This window comes from Ranitomeya imitator, chromosome 6, assembly GCF_032444005.1.
Source record: "Ranitomeya imitator isolate aRanImi1 chromosome 6, aRanImi1.pri, whole genome shotgun sequence".
Taxonomy (NCBI): Eukaryota; Metazoa; Chordata; class Amphibia; order Anura; family Dendrobatidae; genus Ranitomeya; species Ranitomeya imitator.
This window is the reverse complement of record NC_091287.1, coordinates 52,775,762-52,798,056: the sequence shown is the minus strand read 5'-3', so window position 1 is coordinate 52,798,056 and position 22,295 is coordinate 52,775,762.

The window sequence follows — 22,295 nt, the reverse complement described above, 5'->3', positions numbered from 1 at the left end:
GCCTCCACTTATCGTCTCTTCTTCTCGGCTATTTAGGCCTGGCTCTTTCCTTCAGCCAGTGCCACTTGTAAATGGTTCCTGGTTGGATTCACATCTCTTTGGATTTCCCTGTTATCCTGACCAGTTCAGCAAAGCTAAGTTTTGCTTGCTCTTTTCTGTCCATAGATTGTGGACTTATCCATTCTGTGCTTTCTATGTTTGTCCAGCTCATCAGTATGAATTAATTCTGTCTTGCTGGAAGCTCTGGGAAGCAGATTTACCCTCCACACCTTTAGTCAGGTGTGGAGATTTTTTGTAAACTCTGCGTGGATTTTTGTAGTGTTTTATACTGACCGCACAGTATTCCCTCCTGTCCTATCTATTTAGCTAGACTGGCCTCCTGTGCTCATCCTGGTTTCATTCTGTGTATGTCTTTTCCCTCTCCACTCACAGTCATTATTTGTGGGGGGCTAATCTATCCTTTGGGGATTTTCTCTGAGGCAAGATAGCTTTCCTGCTTCTATCTTTAGGGGTAGTTAGCTCTTAGGCTGTGATGAGATGCCTAGGGAGAGTTAGGAGCATTCCACGGCTACTTCTAGTGTTGTGTTGAGCTTAGGGACTGCGGTCAGTACAGTTACCACTTCCTTCAGAGCTCGTTCCATGTTGCTCCTAGACCACTGTATCATAACAGACATGACTGTGATTATTATGGCTGTACCCGAACATTGCTGTGTGCTTTACTAGTGTATTGTGTGATATTACTACAATAAAAATCCATGTATTGTGACATAACTACATTGATAATCAGCGTATTGTGACATCACTACAATGATAATCCCCGTATTGTAAAATCACTATAATGATAATCCCCGTATTGTAAAATCACTACAATGATAATCCCTGTATTATGACATCACTACAATGATAATCCCTGTATTGTGACATCACTACAATGATAATCCCCGTATTGCAAAATCACTACAATGATAATCCCCGTATTGTAACATCACTACAATGATAATCCCCATATTATGACATCACTATTGTGACATCACTACAATGATAATCCCTGTATTGTGACATCACTACAATGATAATCCCGTATTGTCACAGTCCTTACCGGTTCCCCGCACCCTCTCCTGTTCACGTCCTGCCGCCTCTCCATATGTACCTGATTGCTGTTCGTAGCAAATAAAGGACTTCATCACAGGATCTCCAGGGGTGAGTGCCATACTTTCTTTTCTGATATACTACAATGATAATCCCTCTATTGTAACATCACTACAATGATAATCCCCGTATTGTGACATCACTACAATGATAATCCCTGTATTGTGACATCACTACAATGATAATCCCTGTATTGTAACATCACTACAACGATAATCCCTGTTTTGTGACATCACTACAATGATAATCCCTGTATTGTAACATCACTACAATGATAATCCCTGTATTGTGACATCACTACAATGATAATCCCTGTATTGTGACATCACTACAATGATAATCTCGTATTGTGACATCACTACAATGATAATCCCCGTATTGTGACATCACTACAATGATAATCCCTGTATTGTGACATCACTACAATGATAATCCCGTATTGTGACATCACTACAATGATAATCCCCGTTTTGTAACATCACTACAATGATAATCCCCATATTATGACATCACTACAATGATAATCCCCGTATTGTAACATCACTACAATGATGATCCCCATATTATGACATCACTACAATGATAATCTGTTGTGAATTCTGTGGTCAAGCTCCCTCCTGTGGTCATGAGTGGTACTTCGGCTGGTTCTGTCCATGAGCTTCCTCTGGTGGATGTGAGTGGGGCTGCGGCTTCTGAGTTTCCTTCCTCAGGTGACGAGGTTAAGTCGTTAGGTGCTGCTCTATTTAACTCCACCTAGTTCTTTGTTCCTTGCCTCCAGTCAATGTTCCAGTATTGGTCTTGCTCTCTCCTGGATCGTTCTTGTGGCCTGTCTTCCCTGCATAAGCTAAGTTCTGCTTGTGTTTCTTGGTTTGCTATTTTTTCAGTCCAGCTTGCTATTTTGGTTTGTCTTGCTTGCTGGAAGCTCTGGGACGCAGAGGGAGCACTGTTGTGAGTTCCTGTTTTGGGCTCCCTCTGGTGGTTACTGATGGTACTGGGTGACTTGTCTTTCCTGGGTCTCTGGGTTCCACCTGTTCCATCAGGATATGGGAGTTTCCTATTTAACCTGGCTTTGCTGGCATTTCCTCGCCGGTTATCAATGTATCCAGTGTGTCTTGTTACCTCTGCTCCCTGCTCCTAGAACCTTCTGGTCAAGCTAAGTTTGGATTTTCCTGTTTTGGTGTTTTGCTTTATTTGGTTTTTAGTCCAGCCTGCAGATATGTGATTATTTGCTGCTGGTTGCTCTAGTGGGCTGAAATTGCTCCTCATGTACCATGAGTTGGCACATGAGTTCAAGTAATTTCAGGATGGTTTTTTGAAGGGTTTTTCGCTGACCGCGCAGTTCACTTTTGTATCCTCTGCTATCTAGCTTTAGCGGGCCTCATTTTGCTGAAACTGTTTTCATACTGCGTATGTGCTTTCCTCTCATTTCACCGTCATTATATGTGGGGGGCTGCTATTTCTGTGGGGAATTTCTCTGGAGGCAAGAGAGGTCTGTGTTTCTTCTAATAGGGGAAGTTAGATCTTCGGCTGGAGCGAGACGTCTAGGATCATCGTAGGCACGTTCCCCGGCTACTTTTATTTGTGTGTTAGGTTCAGGGTCGCGGTCAGCTCAGGTTCCATCGCCCTAGAGCTTGTTTGTATCTGTGCTTGTCCTTAAGTGATCCCCTGCCATTGGGATCATGACAGAGCACCTCCGTACCGTTAGTCGGTGCGGAGGGTCTTTCTGTGCCCTCTGCGTGGTTGTTTGTAGGTTTTTGTGCTGACCGCAAAGCTATCTTTCCTATCTTTCCTATCCTCGGTCTATTCAGTAAGTCGGGCCTCACTTTGCTAAAATCTATTTCATCTCTGTGTTTGTATTTTCCTCTTTACTCACAGTCATTATATGTGGGGGGCTGCCTTTTCCTTTGGGTAATTTCCCTGAGGCAAGGTAGGCTTATTTTTCTATTTTTCAGGGCTAGCTAGTTTCTCAGGCTGTGCCGAGGTGCCTAGGTCTGGTCAGGAGCGCTCCACAGCTACCTCTAGTGTGGTGTGATAGGATTAGGGATTGCAGTCAGCAGAGTTCCCACGTCTCAGAGCTCGTCCTATTTATTTATTAGTAACTATCAGGTCACTTTCTGTGCTCTTAACCACCAGGTCCATTGTGTTTCTAAACCACCAGTTCATAACAGTACTGGAGGCCAAAAGTACTAATGCTTCTCAATAGAGGGAAAAGAGAAGTTCTGAGACCATTTTTTTTTCTCTGCACTGTGTTTTGTCTTTCTTTTCCCCTAGACATTTGGGTGGTTCAGGACACAGGTGTAGTGATGGACATTAAAGGTCTGTCTTCTTGTGTGGATCATCTCACTGCAAGAGTACAAAATATTCAAGACATTGTGGTTCAGAAATCTATGTTAGAACCTAGAATTCCTATTCCTGATTTATTTTCTGGAGATAGAGCTAAGTTTCTGAATTTCAAAAATAATTGTAAACTGTTTCTGGCTTTGAAACCCTGCTCCTCTGGTAACCCAGTTCAACAAGTTAAGATCATTATTTCTTTATTACGTGGCGACCCTCAAGACTGGGCATTTTCCCTTGCGCCAGGAGATCCTGCATTATGTGATATTGATGCGTTTTTTCTGGCGCTCGGATTGCTTTATGATGAACCTAATTCAGTGGATCAGGCAGAGAAAAATTTGTTGGCTCTGTGTCAGGGTCAGGATGAGGTAGAGATATATTGTCAGAAGTTTAGGAAGTGGTCTGTGCTCACTCAATGGAATGAATGTGCGCTGGTAGCAATTTTCAGAAAGGGTCTCTCTGAAGCCCTTAAGGATGTCATGGTGGGATTTCCTATGCCTGCTGGTTTGAATGAGTCTATGTCTTTGGCCATTCAGATCGATCGACGCTTACGTGAGCGTAAAACTGTGCACCATTTGGCGGTATTATCTGAGCATAAACCTGAGCCTATGCAATGTGATAGGACTTTGACCAGAGCTGAACGGCAAGAACACAGACGTCGGAATGGGCTGTGTTTTTACTGTGGTGATTCCACTCATGCTATCTCCAATTGTCCTAAGCGCACTAAGCGGTTCGCTAGGTCTGCCACCATTGGTACGGTACAGTCGAAATTTCTTTTGTCCGTTACTTTGATCTGCTCTTTGTCATCCTATTCTGTCATGGCATTTGTGGATTCAGGCGCTGCCCTGAATTTGATGGACTTGGAGTTTGCTAGGCGCTGTGGGTTTTTCTTGGAGCCCTTGCAGTATCCTATTCCATTGAGAGGAATTGATGCTACGCCTTTGGCCAAGAATAAGCCTCAGTACTGGACCCAACTGACCATGTGCATGGCTCCTGCGCATCAGGAGGATATTCGCTTTTTGGTGTTGCATAATCTGCATGATGTGGTCGTGTTGGGGTTGCCATGGCTACAAGTCCATAACCCAGTATTGGATTGGAAATCTATGTCTGTGTCCAGCTGGGGTTGTCAGGGGGTACATGGTGATGTTCCATTTCTGTCTATTTCATCATCCACCCCTTCTGAGGTCCCAGAGTACTTGTCGGATTACCGGGATGTATTTGATGAGCCCAAGTCCAGTGCCCTACCTCCGCATAGGGATTGCGATTGTGCTATCGATTTGATTCCTGGTAGTAAGTTTCCTAAAGGTCGACTGTTCAATTTGTCGGTGCCTGAGCACGCTGCTATGCGGAGTTACGTAAAGGAATCCTTGGAGAAGGGTCATATTCGCCCGTCGTCGTCGCCATTGGGAGCAGGGTTCTTTTTTGTGGCCAAGAAGGATGGTTCGTTGAGACCTTGTATTGATTACCGCCTTCTAAATAAAATCACAGTCAAATTTCAGTACCCCTTGCCGCTGCTGTCTGATTTGTTTGCTCGGATTAAGGGGGCTAGTTGGTTCACCAAGATAGATCTTCGTGGTGCGTATAATCTTGTGCGTATTAAACAGGGCGATGAATGGAAAACAGCATTTAATACGCCCGAGGGCCATTTTGAGTACCTGGTTATGCCATTCGGGCTTTCCAATGCTCCATCAGTTTTTCAGTCCTTTATGCATGACATCTTCCGAGAGTACCTGGATAAATTCCTGATTGTATACTTGGATGATATTTTGGTCTTCTCGGATGATTGGGAGTCTCACGTGAAGCAGGTTAGAATGGTGTTCCAGGTCCTGCGTGCAAATTCTTTGTTTGTGAAGGGGTCAAAGTGTCTCTTTGGTGTTCAGAAGGTTTCATTTTTGGGTTTCATTTTTTCCCCTTCTACTATCGAGATGGACCCTGTTAAAGTTCAGGCCATTTATGATTGGACTCAGCCGACATCTCTGAAGAGTCTGCAAAAGTTCCTGGGCTTTGCTAATTTCTATCGTCGCTTCATCAATAATTTTTCTAGTATTGCTAAACCGTTGACTGATTTAACCAAGAAGGGTGCTGATGTGGTCAATTGGTCTTCTGCTGCTGTGGAAGCTTTTCAGGAGTTGAAGCGTCATTTTTCTTCTGGCCCTGTGTTGTGCCAGCCAGATGTTTCGCTCCCGTTCCAGGTCGAGGTTGATGTTTCTGAGATTGGAGCAGGAGCTGTTTTGTCACAAAGAAGTTCTGATGGCTCGGTGATGAAACCATGTGCCTTCTTTTCCAGGAAGTTTTCGCCTGCTGAGCGTAATTATGATGTTGGCAATCGAGAGTTGCTGGCCATGAAGTGGGCATTCGAGGAGTGGCGTCATTGGCTTGAAGGAGCAAAGCATCGCGTGGTGGTCTTGACTGATCACAAGAACTTGACTTATCTCGAGTCTGCCAAACGGTTGAATCCTAGACAGGCTCGTTGGTCGCTGTTTTTCTCCCGTTTTGACTTTGTGGTTTCGTACCTTCCGGGCTCTAAGAATGTGAAGGCGGATGCCCTGTCTAGGAGTTTTGTGCCCGACTCTCCGGGTTTGCCTGAGCCGGCGGGTATTCTCAAAGAGGGGGTAATTTTGTCTGCCATCTCCCCTGATTTGCGGCAGGTGCTGCAAAAATTTCAGGCTAATAGACCTGACCGTTGCCCAGCAGAGAAACTGTTTGTCCCTGATAAATGGACGAGTAGAGTTATCTCTGAGGTTCATTGTTCGGTGTTGGCTGGTCATCCTGGAATCTTTGGTACCAGAGATTTGGTGGCTAGATCCTTTTGGTGGCCGTCTCTGTCGCGGGATGTGCGTTCTTTTGTGCAGTCCTGTGGGACTTGTGCTCGGGCTAAGCCCTGCAGTGGGTTGCTTTTGCCCTTGCCGGTCCGAAGAGGCCCTGGACACATATCTCTATGGATTTTATTTCGGATCTCCCTGTCTCTCAAAAGATGTTGGTCATTTGGGTGGTTTGTGATCGCTTCTCTAAGATGGTCCATTTGGTACCCTTGTCTAAATTGCCCTCCTCCTCCTCTGATTTGGTGCCATTGTTTTTCCAGCATGTGGTTCATTTACATGGCATTCTGGAGAACATCGTTTCTGACAGAGGTTCCCAGTTTGTTTCGAGGTTTTGGCGAGCCTTTTGTGCTAGGATGGGCATTGATTTGTCTTTTTCCTCGGCTTTCCATCCTCAGACAAATGGCCAAACTGAACGAACCAATCAGACCTTGGAAACATATCTGAGATGTTTTGTTTCTGCTGATCAGGATGATTGGGTGTCCTTTTTGCCTTTGGCTGAGTTCGCCCTTAATAATCGGGCCAGCTCGGCTACTTTGGTTTCGCCGTTTTTCTGCAATTCTGGTTTCCATCCTCGTTTCTCTTCAGGGCAGGTTGAGTCTTCGGACTGTCCTGGTGTGGATACTGTGGTGGATAGGTTGCAGCAGATTTGGACTCATGTAGTGGACAATTTGACATTGTCCCAGGAGAAGGCTCAACGTTTCGCTAACCGCAGGCGTTGTGTGGGTCCCCGACTTCGTGTTGGGGATTTGGTTTGGTTGTCGTCTCGTTATATTCCTATGAAAGTTTCCTCTCCTAAGTTTAAGCCTTGTTTCATTGGTCCGTATAGGATTTCTGAGGTTCTTAATCCTGTGTCTTTTCGTTTGACCCTTCCAGCTTCTTTTTCCATCCGTAATGTATTCCATAGGTCATTGTTGCGGAGATACGTGGCACCTGTGGTTCCATCCGTTGATCCTCCTGCCCCAGTTTTGGTTGAGGGGGAGTTGGAGTATATAGTGGAGAAGATTTTGGATTCTCGTATTTCGAGACGGAAACTCCAGTACCTGGTTAAGTGGAAGGGTTATGGTCAGGAAGATAATTCCTGAGTCTTTGCTTCTGATGTTCATGCTGCCGATCTGGTTCGTGCCTTTCATTTGGCTCATCCTGGTCGGCCTGGGGGCTCTGGTGAGGGTTCGGTGACCCCTCCTCAAGGGGGGGTACTGTTGTGAATTCTGTGGTCAAGCTCCCTCCTGTGGTCATGAGTGGTACTTCGGCTGGTTCTGTCCATGAGCTTCCTCTGGTGGATGTGAGTGGGGCTGCGGCTTCTGAGTTTCCTTCCTCAGGTGACGAGGTTAAGTCGTTAGGTGCTGCTCTATTTAACTCCACCTAGTTCTTTGTTCCTTGCCTCCAGTCAATGTTCCAGTATTGGTCTTGCTCTCTCCTGGATCGTTCTTGTGGCCTGTCTTCCCTGCATAAGCTAAGTTCTGCTTGTGTTTCTTGGTTTGCTATTTTTTCTGTCCAGCTTGCTATTTTGGTTTGTCTTGCTTGCTGGAAGCTCTGGGACGCAGAGGGAGCACCTCCGTACCGTTAGTCGGTGCGGAGGGTCTTTCTGTGCCCTCTGCGTGGTTGTTTGTAGGTTTTTGTGCTGACCGCAAAGCTATCTTTCCTATCCTCGGTCTATTCAGTAAGTCGGGCCTCACTTTGCTAAAATCTATTTAATCTCTGTGTTTGTATTTTCCTCTTTACTCACAGTCATTATATGTGGGGGGCTGCCTTTTCCTTTGAGGAATTTCTCTGAGGCAAGGTAGGCTTATTTTTCTATCTTCAGGGCTAGCTAGTTTCTCAGGCTGTGCCAAGGCGCCTAGGTCTGGTCAGGAGCGCTCCACGGCTACCTCTAGTGTGGTGTGATAGGATTAGGGATTGCGGTCAGCAGAGTTCCCACGTCTCAGAGCTCGTCCTATGTTATTAGTAACTATCAGGTCACTTTGTGTGCTCTTAACCACCAGGTCCATTGTGTTTCTAAACCACCAGTTCATAACAATAATCCCCGTATTGTGACATCACTACAATGATAATCCCCATATTATGACATCATTACAATGATAATCCCCGTATTGTAAAATCACTACAATGATAATCCCTGTATTGTGACATCACTACAATGATAATCCCTGTATTGTGACATCACTATAATGATAATCCCTGTATTGTGACATCACTACAATGATAATCCCTGTATTGTGACATCACTACAATGATAATCCCCGTATTGTGACATCACTACAATGATAATCCCCATATTGTGACATCACTACAATGATAATCCCGTATTGTGACATCACTAGTCACTACAATGATAATCCCCATATTGTGACATCACTACATTGATAATCCCAATATTGTGACATCACTACAATGATAATCCCCGTATTGTGACATCTCTACAATGATAATCCCTGTATTGTGACATCACTACAATGATAATCCCTGTTTTGTGACATCACTACAATGATAATCCCTGTATTGTAACATCACTACAATGATAATCCCTGTATTGTGACATCACTACAATGATAATCCCGTATTGTGACATCACTACAATTATAATCCCCGTATTGTGACATCACTACAATGATAATCCCGTATTGTGACATCACTACAATGATAATCCCGTATTGTGACATCACTACAATGATAATCCCCGTATTGTGACATCACTACAATGATAATCCCCGTATTGTGACATCACTACAATGATAATCCCCGTATTGTAACATCACTACAATGATAATCCCTGTATTGTGACATCACTACAATGATAATCCCGTACTGTGACATCACTACAATGATAATCCCCGTATTGTGACATCACTACAATGATAATCCCCATATTGTGACATCATTACAATTATTATCTCTGTATTGTGACATCACTACATGAAGAGCCTATGCAGATAGGATCTGCTTTGTGATGCTCACGGTTTGGGCAGTATTTCAATGTCCATGCACATATGGCTATTTGCGGACTGACTGTGGGTCTCCAGAGCCAAACGTACAACCCTATAAGTGGGGTAGCATGGTGGCGCAGTGGTTAGCACAGCAGCCTTGCAGCGCTGGGGTCCTGGGTTCAAACCCCACCAAGGACAACAACATCTGCAAGGAGTCTGTACGTTCTCCCTATGTTTGTGTGGGTTTCCTCCGGGTTCTCTGGTTTCCTCCCACATTCCAAAGTCATACTGATAGGGAATCTAGATTGTGAGCCCCATCGGGGACAGCAATGATAATGTGTGCAAACTGTAAAGCGCTGCGGAATATGTTAGCGCTATATAAAGATTATTATAAAAGTAAAGATTATTATGTGTCTATGAGGTTGTAAATTTGGGTCTACGAATCCAGTCATTGCGGTTCATATATATGGAACGTAAAATACTCCCATCTGTACTCGACCACAATCCTAGTTGCTTCTGTCTTTTTTCACTCAATCACATACACTATCTCAACTTCATTTTATCTATTATTGGCCAATAGCAGTGGATCAGTTGTCAACAAATGGAAAACTGAAGGACAAAGTATGTCTTCCATGTGTCATCCGCTTGACATGGATCCCCATAGACTTTACTGGCCGATTCTGATCAGCAAAACAGCTGAGAAAAGGACCTAGGCCATGATCACATGTTCAGTATTTGGTCAGTATTTTACATCAGTATTTGTAAGCCAAAACCAGGAGTGGGTGATAAATACGGAAGTGGTGACGTGTTTCTATTATACTTTTCCTCTGATTGTTCCACTCCTGGTTTTGGCTTACAAATACTGATGTAAAATACTGACCAAATACTGAACGTGTGGACACACAGATCCATTTCGAAAACTGATGTGTGTGTGGATCCATTAAACTCTATGGATCAGTGTTCTGATTGAAAAAAAACAAAAAACGGACCGCACTAGGACGTGCCACACAGATGTGTGAATGATTCCTAAGGGTTAGATGACCATAATAACAATTTAGCAGAAATATAAGATATTTTGTAGAACTACCACTCTGCATTCTTTCAGTAAGGGGCGCAATAAGTGACAAAAAGAAAGCATTTAGAGAATTAAAGGAAGTAGGTAGTGATGAGGCATTAAATAAATACAGAAAATTAAATAAATTCTGTAAAAAGCAAATCAAGGCAGCAAAGATTGAGACAGAGAGACTCATTGCCAGAGAGAGTAAAAATAATCCTAAAATATTCTTTAACTACATAAATAGTAAGAAACTAAAAAATGATAGTGTTGGCCCCCTTAAAAATAGTCTGGATGAGATGGTGGATGAGGATGAGGAAAAAGCCAATATGCTAAATGACTTTTTTTCATCAGTATTTACACAAGAAAATCCCATGGCAGACAAAATGTCTAGTGATAAAAATTCCCAATTAAATGTCACCTGCTTAACCCAGCAGGAAGTGCGGCGGCGTCTAAAAATCACTAAAATTGACAAATCTCCAGGCCCGGATGGGATACACCCTCGAGTACTGCAGGAATTAAGTACAGTCATTGATAGACCATTATTTTTAATCTTTAAAGACTCCATAATAACAGGGTCTGTGCCACAGGACTGGCGTATAGCAAATGTGGTGCCAATATTCAAAAAGGGAACAAAAACTGAACTCGGAAACTATAGGCCAGTAAGCTTAACCTCTACTGTGGGTAAAATCCTGGAGGGCATTCTAAGGGACGCTATACTGGAGTATCTGAAGAGGAATAACCTCATGACCCAGTATCAGCACGGGTTTACTAGGGACCGTTCATGTCAGACTAATTTGATCAGTTTCTATGAAGAGGTAAGTTCCGGATTGGACCAAGGGAACCCAGTGGATGTAGTGTATATGGACTTTTCAAAAGCTTTTGATACGGTGCCACACAAAAGGTTGATACATAAAATGAGAATAATGGGGATAGGGGAAAATATGTGCAAGTGGGTTGAGAGCTGGCTCAGGGATAGGAAACAAAGGGTGGTTATTAATGGAGCACACTCGGACTGGGTAGCGGTTAGCAGTGGGGTACCACAGGGGTCAGTATTGGGCCCTCTTCTTTTTAACATATTTATTAATGACCTTGTAGGGGGCATTCAGAGTAGAATTTCAATATTTGCAGATGACACTAAACTCTGCAGGGTAATCAATACAGAGGAGGACAATTTTATATTACAGGATGATTTATGTAAACTAGAAGCTTGGGCTGATAAATGGCAAATGAGCTTTAATGGGGATAAATGTAAGGTCATGCACTTGGGTAGAAGTAATAAGATGTATAATTATGTGCTTAATTCTAAAACTCTGGGCAAAACCGTCAATGAAAAAGACCTGGGTGTATGGGTGGATGACAAACTTAAATTCAGTGGCCAGTGTCAGGCAGCTGCTACAAAAGGCAAATAAAATAATGGGATGCATTAAAAGAGGCATAGATGCTCATGAGGAGAATATAATTTTACCTCTATACAAGTCACTAGTTCGACCACACTTAGAATACTGTGCACAGTTCTGGTCTCCGGTGTATAAGAAAGACATAGCTGAACTGGAGCGGGTGCAGAGAAGAGCGACCAAGGTTATTAGAGGACTGGGGGGTCTGCAATACCAAGATAGGTTATTACACTTGGGGCTATTTAGTTTGGAAAAACGAAGACTAAGGGGTGATCTCATTTTAATGTATAAATATATGAGGGGACAGTACAAAGACCTTTCTGATGATCTTTTTAATCATAGACCTGAAACAGGGACAAGGGGGCATCCTCTGCGGTTGGAGGAAAAAAGGTTTAAGCATAATAACAGACACGGATTCTTTACTGTAAGAGCAGTGAGACTATGGAACTCTCTGCCGTGTGATGTTGTAATGAGTGATTCATTACTTAAATTTAAGAGGGGACTGGATACCTTTCTGGAAAAGTATAATGTTACAGGGTATGTATACTAGATTCCTTGATAGGGCGTTGATCCAGGGAACTAGTCTGATTGCCGTATGTGGAGTCGGGAAGGAATTTTTTTCCCCAATGTGGAGCTTACTCTTTGCACATGGGGTTTTTTTGCCTTCCTCTGGATCAACATGTTAGGGCATGTTAGGTCAGGCTATGGGTTGAACTAGATGGACATATAGTCTTCCTTCAACCTTAATAACTATGTAACTATGTAACTATGTAAGTATTCCTTTTACTATATGAAATGGATGAATACATAACCATATACATTTGTGTGTTTCTACCGGATGCTTATACCTGTCCTGAACAATCCTATTCACAGGATAATCAAATAATCTTCAGCTGAATTGAATGTGTTCACTTCCTACATCCAATTCATAAATTTACTATTCCTTCTGCGCCGTCTCAGGTTTTATTGCCTCTTTGAAGACCAATATATATTTCATTGTATATCAGAACTGCTCTAGCCTAACTCTTCTTTGGCAGCTTAATGCCGGCAATTAGTTAGAATGATAGCAATCTTTCTGTACTTCCTCAACTGGTCCAAGAATATTTTAGGGAAACCTACATTAGAAAGTCTGTTTATGCATGGTTGAAATATTTATATTCTGGAAGGAACTTCACAAATTTATTATCTTTAATGTTTTTCATTAGTTTCAATAACCTTGTTTTAATTTTTTGGGTAATTTTTATAAAGGTGAAATAAGGTGCAAAATCTCCAATAGGGCCCCCAGCCATTACAGTTCTTTATTTCCGTTAGTTGTTTCATATGAGGCAAAGGGACCTTTTGGGCCCCCTTAGTCTCCATGGCCCAGGAACGATTGCAACCCCTTCACCCATTATGATGGTGAGAATCCTATTGGACATTATTTTTTGCTTTTTGCTTCAAATATCGTTATGAAGACAAAATCCACTGTCTGCGTGGCTGAAGGATGCATACCTCTTTCCAAAATGAAGACAAATAAAAATATTGTACGAGGATGCAGATGATCTCTTATGTGTATAAACGGGATTGGAGAAAAGTAGAACTATGAATTATATGGCAGCACAATCATTCTTTTTAAACTAAATACTCATCCATGTAGGTTCTTTTCCTCTGATTTTGGTCGATATATTGGGGGTTAATTCATAGACATTAATGTAATGATTTTTTGTTAATGTTGACCCTATGCAATACAAATGGATTTACTGGGCAAACATAAAGTTACGACATAATAATAACAACAACGTACTAAAATCTCATGAACATGTCCTGTTGTACAAGTCTATGAGGCTCTAAGGCTTTCTTCACAGCTGTGTGCTACAGATTTAGCCAAAAATATCATAAAAATTAATCAAGCAAATTAATGTATCCAGTAAAATGGCTGTCATAGCCTTTTTGTATCATATGCTATATTGCATAGCTGTTCTGCCTTAAACCATTGCTTGTAGAGAGTTCACATGATACCACAATGCAGACCGTTACCGATTCCATGTTGTGCCATAGAGTTGTGTGATAAGCCTAAAAGTGCAACTGATGTGATGATGATGGTCCAGAAGTGAGGTAGGCTGCTTCCCCACAATCTAATAAGGAATTGTGAAAATTACACACTGGAACTTTATGACCAATTGAATTTAACCAATATTCAACAACGAGCATTTGTATAAAAAAAACACTCGTTACCGACTATCGACCCATCTAAATCACTAGATGAATAAGTAAAATGCTTGTTCATAAGATGTGCTGCCGATATATTCCACAACACTGTACATACATTATCGTCGCTTTCCCCATTGGAGCTCACAATCTAAATTCCCAATTAATGAATCTTTGGAGTGTGGAAAGAAACTGGAGAAGTCGGAGGAAACGCAAACAATTGCCAATCAACATGTATGAAGACAAACGGCGTTCATTCCACGGCCTTGGTCGGCACGTCTAAAGGGGAATTGCACTGATTGCCATTTATATGGCTAATGTCACTTCAGCTCTCTTCTGACTTTCTTGCTGCACTGATCTCTCTCTGACATTAATCTGACTCCATGATTAGGCTGTGATTGTGGGGCTCTTTAGACAGCGTTTCTATAGATGTCTATATTGAACCAGTACTCACACCAAGAACTCCGTGAGATAGCTTAAGGGTATGTGCAGACGTTCAGTGTTTGGCAGCGCATTGGGCGCAGCACATGTCCACTGCATCCAAAGCGCTGCGGGTTATTGAACGCAGGTGATTCCACATGTGATCACTGAACCGTGCGGAATCACCGCGTGCAATACATTGTACAGGTGATATTTATCTTGCGGAGATTTGGCATGCTGCGGTCTGACCCCTGGACGAAGCAATTCATTGCGAAAGGCATGTCTGGACCCTCTCTACCCCTATTGGTAATGAATGTTTTTATTTTTATTTCTATTATATTAGATATGCATCTTAAAAGGGCTGAGTAAAATGTGCTGGATCTCCCATCGGCCTTACACTTGATTACTCTTCTAAAAATGTGTGTGCCTTTATAATGTTATTGCAGCGCCCCAGAGTCCTGGTCGTTGCAGTAATGTTGTTCTTCCAACAGGGGGAGTGATGTTACGTCTGAAGGCAATGAAGGAGATCTTCTGTCCAGGTATCACAACCACAAAACACACTTCACACTCGAGGCCGCCAGGGGGAGCCATTCTTCTATCTATTAGGGCACTCCTCACAATTAGGTAAAACTGGTAGTCTGGACAGAAAGTGAGAACGAGGAGAGGAGAGCAGACGGAGGTCTGTGGGAGAACGAGGGTTCACGGAGCTGCGCCTGCCCCACGTGCGGCAGCATCCAAAGAAAGAGACATTGAAAGGAATTGTGTTGCAGTGAGTGAGAAACGAAGTCATAGCAAAAGGAGAGGAACATCAGGGGGAGACCAGCTAGAAGCAGGCTGCCTCCTTCTGAAGTGCAGTACCGGTAGCCAGAACACCGAGGGAGTAAAGAGCTCTATGCTTTACTTCAGAGACTGGCAGGACAGTTAATTCCACGTTGGCTGCCCGACCTTATACCCAGGAGGCACGGTGGAAACTTGTGGGGGCTGGGGCATCGTAGGGTCCCTGTAAAAAGCCTCAGGCCATCACTCATATGGGTTTGTCCTATCCTATCCATCAGGGGGACAAAGAGATAGGGACATTACATCTACGATAGTTGTGAGGACCTCACCGAGAAGCTCAGCAGGGAGGAACTACAACACTCAGGCGCTAGAGGAAGGCTACTGATTTCCACCTGGATAAGGGGACTCTGGATTTGCCTTCAGACCGGCTGGACTCTGCCTACCCTGTGGTCCCTATCCTGGACTGTGGATGCTGAAGCCTTCAGTAAAGGTAAAGAGACTGCTACCTTGTGTCCTTATTATTCACTGCGCCTTACATCATCCACCATCCACCATTTACACTCTGGGAAGCCCTGGGGACATACTTTACCTGTGGGTAGGTATACCATCTAGCTGCCATAACATCACACCAGCGGACCCCTAAGCAGCTTCGGTCACCCTGACCGAATACCACAGGTTTTGTCACGAACATTATCCCTTTAAAGACCTTTCCCCATTTTACAACGGACATCCCCCTAGGGCCATGAACCGGGTCAGCCACCGTGACATCCCCGCAGAGAACCGAAGGGCCCGGCTATGAGTACCCCACTGCCCTAATGCGGGGCGCTCCATTACTATGTACACCTAGGCTTATTTGATGGGTATGACCCGCTATCTCAGGATATGTTTTCTGCCACAATTTGCAGCATAGTGATGGTTTATATTGAGTAAACCGTGCCACCCTGTGATTTGTTATATGTTATTTAGCATTCATTATCTGATATATACACTTGTATCTGGATTTTTTTGTCTTTATTTTTCCAGGCTTGTCCACCTTTGTTTCTGTGTTTATGTGAGTCTCACCTGTAATTTATACTGATTTTTTGTGACCTTTTTTGGTCTTGTTTTATTGTGTCTTGAAAATAAATATATTTTTTATTACTATTTGCTCTTTTGTGGAGCCTTTTTCTATCTGTAGGTGTTCATGCTGTGGTCTGGAAAGATGCTCCACATGTCCGTCTCCACGGGTGATCCGCAGGCGTCTCAGCACGCATAGTGGACATGGGATTCCTTGAAATCCCATCCACTATGCTGTACCATCTGGATGCTGCGGTTTGGATGCTGTGGATGTACGCAGCGTCTAACTCACAGTGTTTACTGACCGTGGGAACGTACCCTAACTCAGCTGACGAGGCATGTATGAAGACTCCAGAAATACTTTATTCTCAGGCTGAATCTTGCATTATGCACAAAAGTAACAGTAGCAGATGAAAAGATCATTATTAACCAGAGATGTACAGAGATGAACCAAGAATGATGGCTGACAAACACTAACTGGGGAAGAAGGGAGGGGCTACATTCATCAGAGCGGGACTACGGGGAGAGAGACAGGACAAACTTCTAAAGGCTAACTCGATTGCATAGCAATGTAACAACAACAAGGTAATCATAATGCAAAACTGTGATATTCCCAAGTCATGGACCATGACAAACACAATAAATGACTGTACTAAGCTGAATGCTAAATCTCATGTTAGTAGTATACAAATATAACATTACATTACAAAAATAATGAGAAAATTAAGAAATTAATTAGTATATCCAAGTTATAGTGGAGAAATCCTATATACAGTTGTGCTCAAAAGTTTACACACACCAGCAGAATTTTTGCTTTCTTGGCTTTTTTTAAGAGAATATGAAAGATAACACCAAAATGTTTTCTCCACTCATGGATAGTGGGTGAGTGAAGCCATTTATTGTCAAACAACTGTGTTTTCTTTTTAAATCATAATGACAACCCAAAACATCCAAATGACCCTGAGTAAAAGTTCACATTCCCCATTTCTTAATACCGTGTATTGCTCCCTCTAGCATCAATGACAGTTTGAAGTCTTTTGTGGTAGTTGTGGATGAGGTTCTTTATTTTCTCAGATGGTAAAGCTGCCCACTCTTCTTGGCAAAAATCCTCCAGTTCCTGTAACTGCAGAAAAGCATTTCAAGTAATTTAATTATTTAATGTGCTTAATTGGCATGTCATAGTGTTGAATAAGGTGGATGGTCCTTAAGAATCGTGTCAAGGGTAACAAATTTGACAAATTATTTTTACGTGGAAAGGTGTTGCAAAAAAGTGAAATGTCCAGAGTGGCTAATCATTTTTGTTTTTAAAAGGCTTCTAGTGGCAAAAAAATCATAAGAATCAATACATATTACTAGAGGTGATCTATCAAGATTTTAAGTAGCATGGATTTTACTGGGATATTCAATTTGCAGTGAAGTTATTCTCAGCAAATTGAATGCTCCCTGTTAGAGTTTTTTCTCACGGTGCTAGCAGAGATCTCACTGAGGTCACGGCAGTTCAGCCTGGCTGGGAACGCAGCCTCAGTGACTAGAGGTAACCTCAATGATGTCACCGCTGGTCACTGAGTCTGCACTCGCAGCAGCTCATTCACCAATGGTTCTCAGCCTGGACGGTCCCATCTTGGCACCGTCCAGGTTGAAAACTGTTTTTTCCCCAGGCATGGATTATGTCATGGGACAGAACGACGGATAGGTGAGGGATATTGTTATTTTTTATTTTTGGTTTATTACAGAAGCTTCAGTGGAATTGACGTTTGGTGAGTATAACCGTGTTTGTTATTTTTAAATAAAAAAAAGTAAAAGTGTGTTTTGTTTTATTTCTAATAAAATACTTTATTCTGGCTGTGTGTTTATTTACAATACAACTATAGCATTAGTAATGGAGAGGTGTCTTATAGACACCTCTCCATTACTAAGCCGTGGGCTTGATGTCACCTGACAATACAAAGGTGACATCAACCCCACAAATACACAAATTTGAACCCCACTTGCTACTGCTACAGGGCAAGTGGGAAGAGCCTGGCAAAGCACCAATTTTGGTGCATCTAATAGATGTATAGGATGTATAGGAAGTAACAAAGCAAGTAAAATGAAATAGTAAAAATAATTGCCTGCAATGAAATAGACAGGGACCTCACTTTTTGTAACAGCTTACAATGGAACTGGGATGTAATGAATGGATGAGTTCTGACATAGATGGCAAAATGTACTGTAGATGTTACTGATCTGCAACAAATATTGAGTATTCTGTCATGATATACCACAATTTCACCATTAAAGTGAACCTGACGGATTTTGCTCAGTAAACTTGACACTGTGAGGCTGATGCCATTTTACTGACTAAAATGATACCTTGCTTGATTAAATCCATCTTGTGGTTGTTGTTTAATCTGTATTTGTAGTTTTCAGTTAATGAGATTCTGGTGCTTCAGGCCGGCCTGTGGGCGCAGCTGTGGGTCGGGTTTTGTGGTGCTCTGCTTACATATTCATCAGTATTGGCTCATGACAGGTCACTGATCCTTCAGTGACCTGCCCCCTTTTTTACATACTGCATATACTATTGTGGGATTAGAAAAAAGTAGAACCCCAATAAGAGACCCCATTTTACAAACTACACTTCTCAATTAATTCGCCTTAGTGTGCATTGATCATATTAAACAGAGGGATCATAGAATTTTATACCTTTGGGCAATGAAGAAAAAAAATGATTACATTTTTACCACCAAAATGTAGTTTTAGCTCCAGATTTTACATGTTCACACTGGGAAATTCGTAAAAATTTCTGCTAAATATAGAAATATCCCTGTACGGTACTGCTTTGCCATACAATGAGACTTGGGAGGGATGGAGCGCTATTTGCACATAGCGCTCCACTCTCCTGAGTCTCACCCTATGGCTAAGCAGTATAGGAGGCCTCCTGGAGCGCAGAATTTTCTATAACAGCTTGCGGACTGCATATATTGAGCCCCTAAATGCTAGAAGAGCAGAATCTCCCCTCAAGTGACCCCATTTTGGAAATTATATCCCTTTGGGTATATATCTACAGGTGTAGTGATGATTTTGACTCCATGGGTTTTCCAGAAACAAGCAGCAGTGGATATTGCTGAGTGAAAATTGAAAACTCCTGTTGTAATGACCAGTACGTTGCAGTGACCAGTATGTTATAGTGCCCATACTTTGTGCCCAGCTCATGCACTCGTAAATTAGGCAGGAGCATTGCTATACCTTATAGCATGCCAGCCCTGCAGACACAAGTTATAGTTAGATCATGCACTGTGCATAATCTTACTAACTTTCTACTGCCTGGTGACCCGGATGTCATCATGATGACATTGGGTCACCATGGCAACAATCAGGACCCAACGATGATGTCAGGGCTGAGGGGCTTTCTGCCCTATGCCTGATTAACCCTAAATGCTGTGATCACTACAATAGCAGCATTTAGGGTTAACGTACTGGGAGCAGTGAGGTCACCGTTCCTGGGACTGAGAGCCAAGTGTCAGCTATCAGACTCAGCTAATAACTGATGGTGATCGCGCATGCATCCTCTGTGCGCGCACAATCACCTAGACATATCCATATGTCCAAGGTCGGTAAGTACCAGGCGACTTGGATTTATGAATATGTCTAAGGTTGTAAGGTGGTTAATGTCCCCTTCCTATAATAATGTCCCCATCTTTGCCCCTTCCTGTTATAATTTTCCCCATCATAGATCCCTTCCTATAATAAAGTCCTTTGACCTTGGCCCCTTCCTATAATAATATCTCTCTTCTCAGGCTCCTTCCTAGTATAATGTCCTCTGTCCTTGGCCCCTTCCTAGCGTAATCCCAGCCTTGGGTCCTTACATAATAAAGTCCTCCATCTAGGGCCCCTTCCAGTAATAATGTCCTCTATCCTGGGACCCTCCTTGTGATTATGTCTTCCATCCTGGGCCACTTTCTGCTATAATGATCCCAATTTTCAGCTTCTTCCAATAATAATGTCCCCTATCTTGGTCACCTTCCTGATCTAATTACCTCCATCCTTGGCCCCTTACAATAATAATGTCTCCCATCCTTAAATAATGTCCTCCATCCTGATCCCCTTCCAGTAATGATGCCCCCTATCCTGGTATAATGTATCCCATTCTGACCCCCTGCCAGAAATAATGAAATAATGTCTCACTGTTCTGCTGCTCTTCTTCAACACACTTAAAAAAAAAATAAACAATTCCACTTACTCGTTCTCACTCTCATGACATGCAGCAACTTCTTCTTCTGCCAACACAGAAGATCCGGTGTCTTTTTCCTGTCCACCACAGCCGGCGCATGACGTCACTGCTGTGACGGCCATGAAGACGCCATCTGCTGGCCTTTGATTGGCCAGCAGCGTGTATTGCAGTGCAGGAAGGCAGCGGGTCTATGCGTTGCAATAAATTTCAACTGAATGTCCATCCTCGGATGCACACCCTGCTGAAATAGGCGCATGCATCAGCGTGCCCTCATTATGCATGGGTCTGCCGTGACTATGATTATTGCACATCTGAGCCTATATAAAAATGTTAAACCTTGTGCAAATGGAGATGGGACTTCCATCATTTTTGGTTAGCGTTATTCTTAAAAATCTGTATTCCTTTTAGTAAAAAAAAAATACCAATAACATGAGAACCTCCTTATTATTCATATATCAGACCATATCAGTGGCTTATCTTCCTTGTTTTATTGTCAGCTTGCTACTCTTTAGATAGAAAGCAGCATTGTAATCTTTTCCTCCATGGCAGGAAAAGCATTTTTCATCTTTATTGATATACAGGCAATAGTCGTGGAGTTTTTTTTTCCTGTGGTGTAATATTGCAGACACAGATAGTCATCTCTGTATATATATAATTAGGAACATTCCATCTCTGAGAAAGTACAATCCATTCATTGACTGTGCTTCGCTATCAAAGACCAAAAAGTTTCTCTAAATTGTGTTGCTATATTATGGCCGTGCGCTTCCTAGATAAATACAACAGTGAGTGCAAGAATTAATTTCGTTTGTATGGCAAGAGCGCAACGCAGATAAAGAAGCGTGATTGCTGACAATGGCAACCACTGCACAGTAATTACTTCAGATCTTCCTTCTAGTGCCAATCGCTACACTTCCCTGGCAGAAATCAAGATTCATTGGAACTGAATGGCAGCATGAAAAGTATATTAAGTAGTAAATATGTTGTGGAAATAATGCAGAACAATTAAATATTCCGCTATTGCCTTGGGCAGCTTGTCTAAACATTTTATTGATGTTATCACGAGCCAGTCATTTGCCAAGGTATCTTAAAACTTCTTTTTTACTGGCAAGGATTTGCAGGAATTTACAGGAAAAGTTACGTCAAGTGTTTTGCACATTGTTTCTATAGTTTTATACAAGTATATATACTTTAACTGGAGTTGTTCAAGTGAAAAGGAACAAGAAATCAGTATTAATGCAAAGGCAAAATCATGTGAGATCCATCAAGTTCAATGTGTTCCAAGTATTAAAAAAATATAATGTCAAGAAAGTTGCTAAGTTTAGGGTAAGATATCTTTCTTATAGTGTATATGAAAAGTTTAGATGGAAATGTTTCCACTAACTTCTGAGCATGTTTATCACTGCCTAAGTAACAAGAAAATATATGTGTAGTCACATGATGGATCATATTGTTTACATAGATTGCTGCTCACTTGTCCTGGCTCCAATGCCGGGCTTTGCTTCCTCTTCCTTTGTCTGGCTCCCTCTGTGCTTTTCTATGTGGAATTAAGATGGCAACCCATCAAACTCCTCTGACATGATCTACCAAGGCCTTTTAAGGCCAGCTCAGGCAGCTGTGTGCCGTCTGATTATTTAGGAGGTAGTCAGCAGGTGCTTTTCCTGCTCTTTGCTTCATCTTCCGCTTGACTCTGCCTCAGCTAGGTGTCTAATTATCTTTCAAGTTTAGTCCAGAAAACCCTGATCTTGTTGCACTCTCATCACTACTGCATCAAGGTACATGTGAACCAACCCATCTTTGCTAACAATGTACCAGATAATCAACTAATCCCAGTTGCTCCTTCTTGCTGTCTAGCAACTAGCTTCTACATTCACGCTCATTGTACAAAAAAAGTTAGTAATCCAAAGAATATATATGCCTTAAAATATTGAGTTTCATTTAAACACTTAGAACCTACACAGAATAATT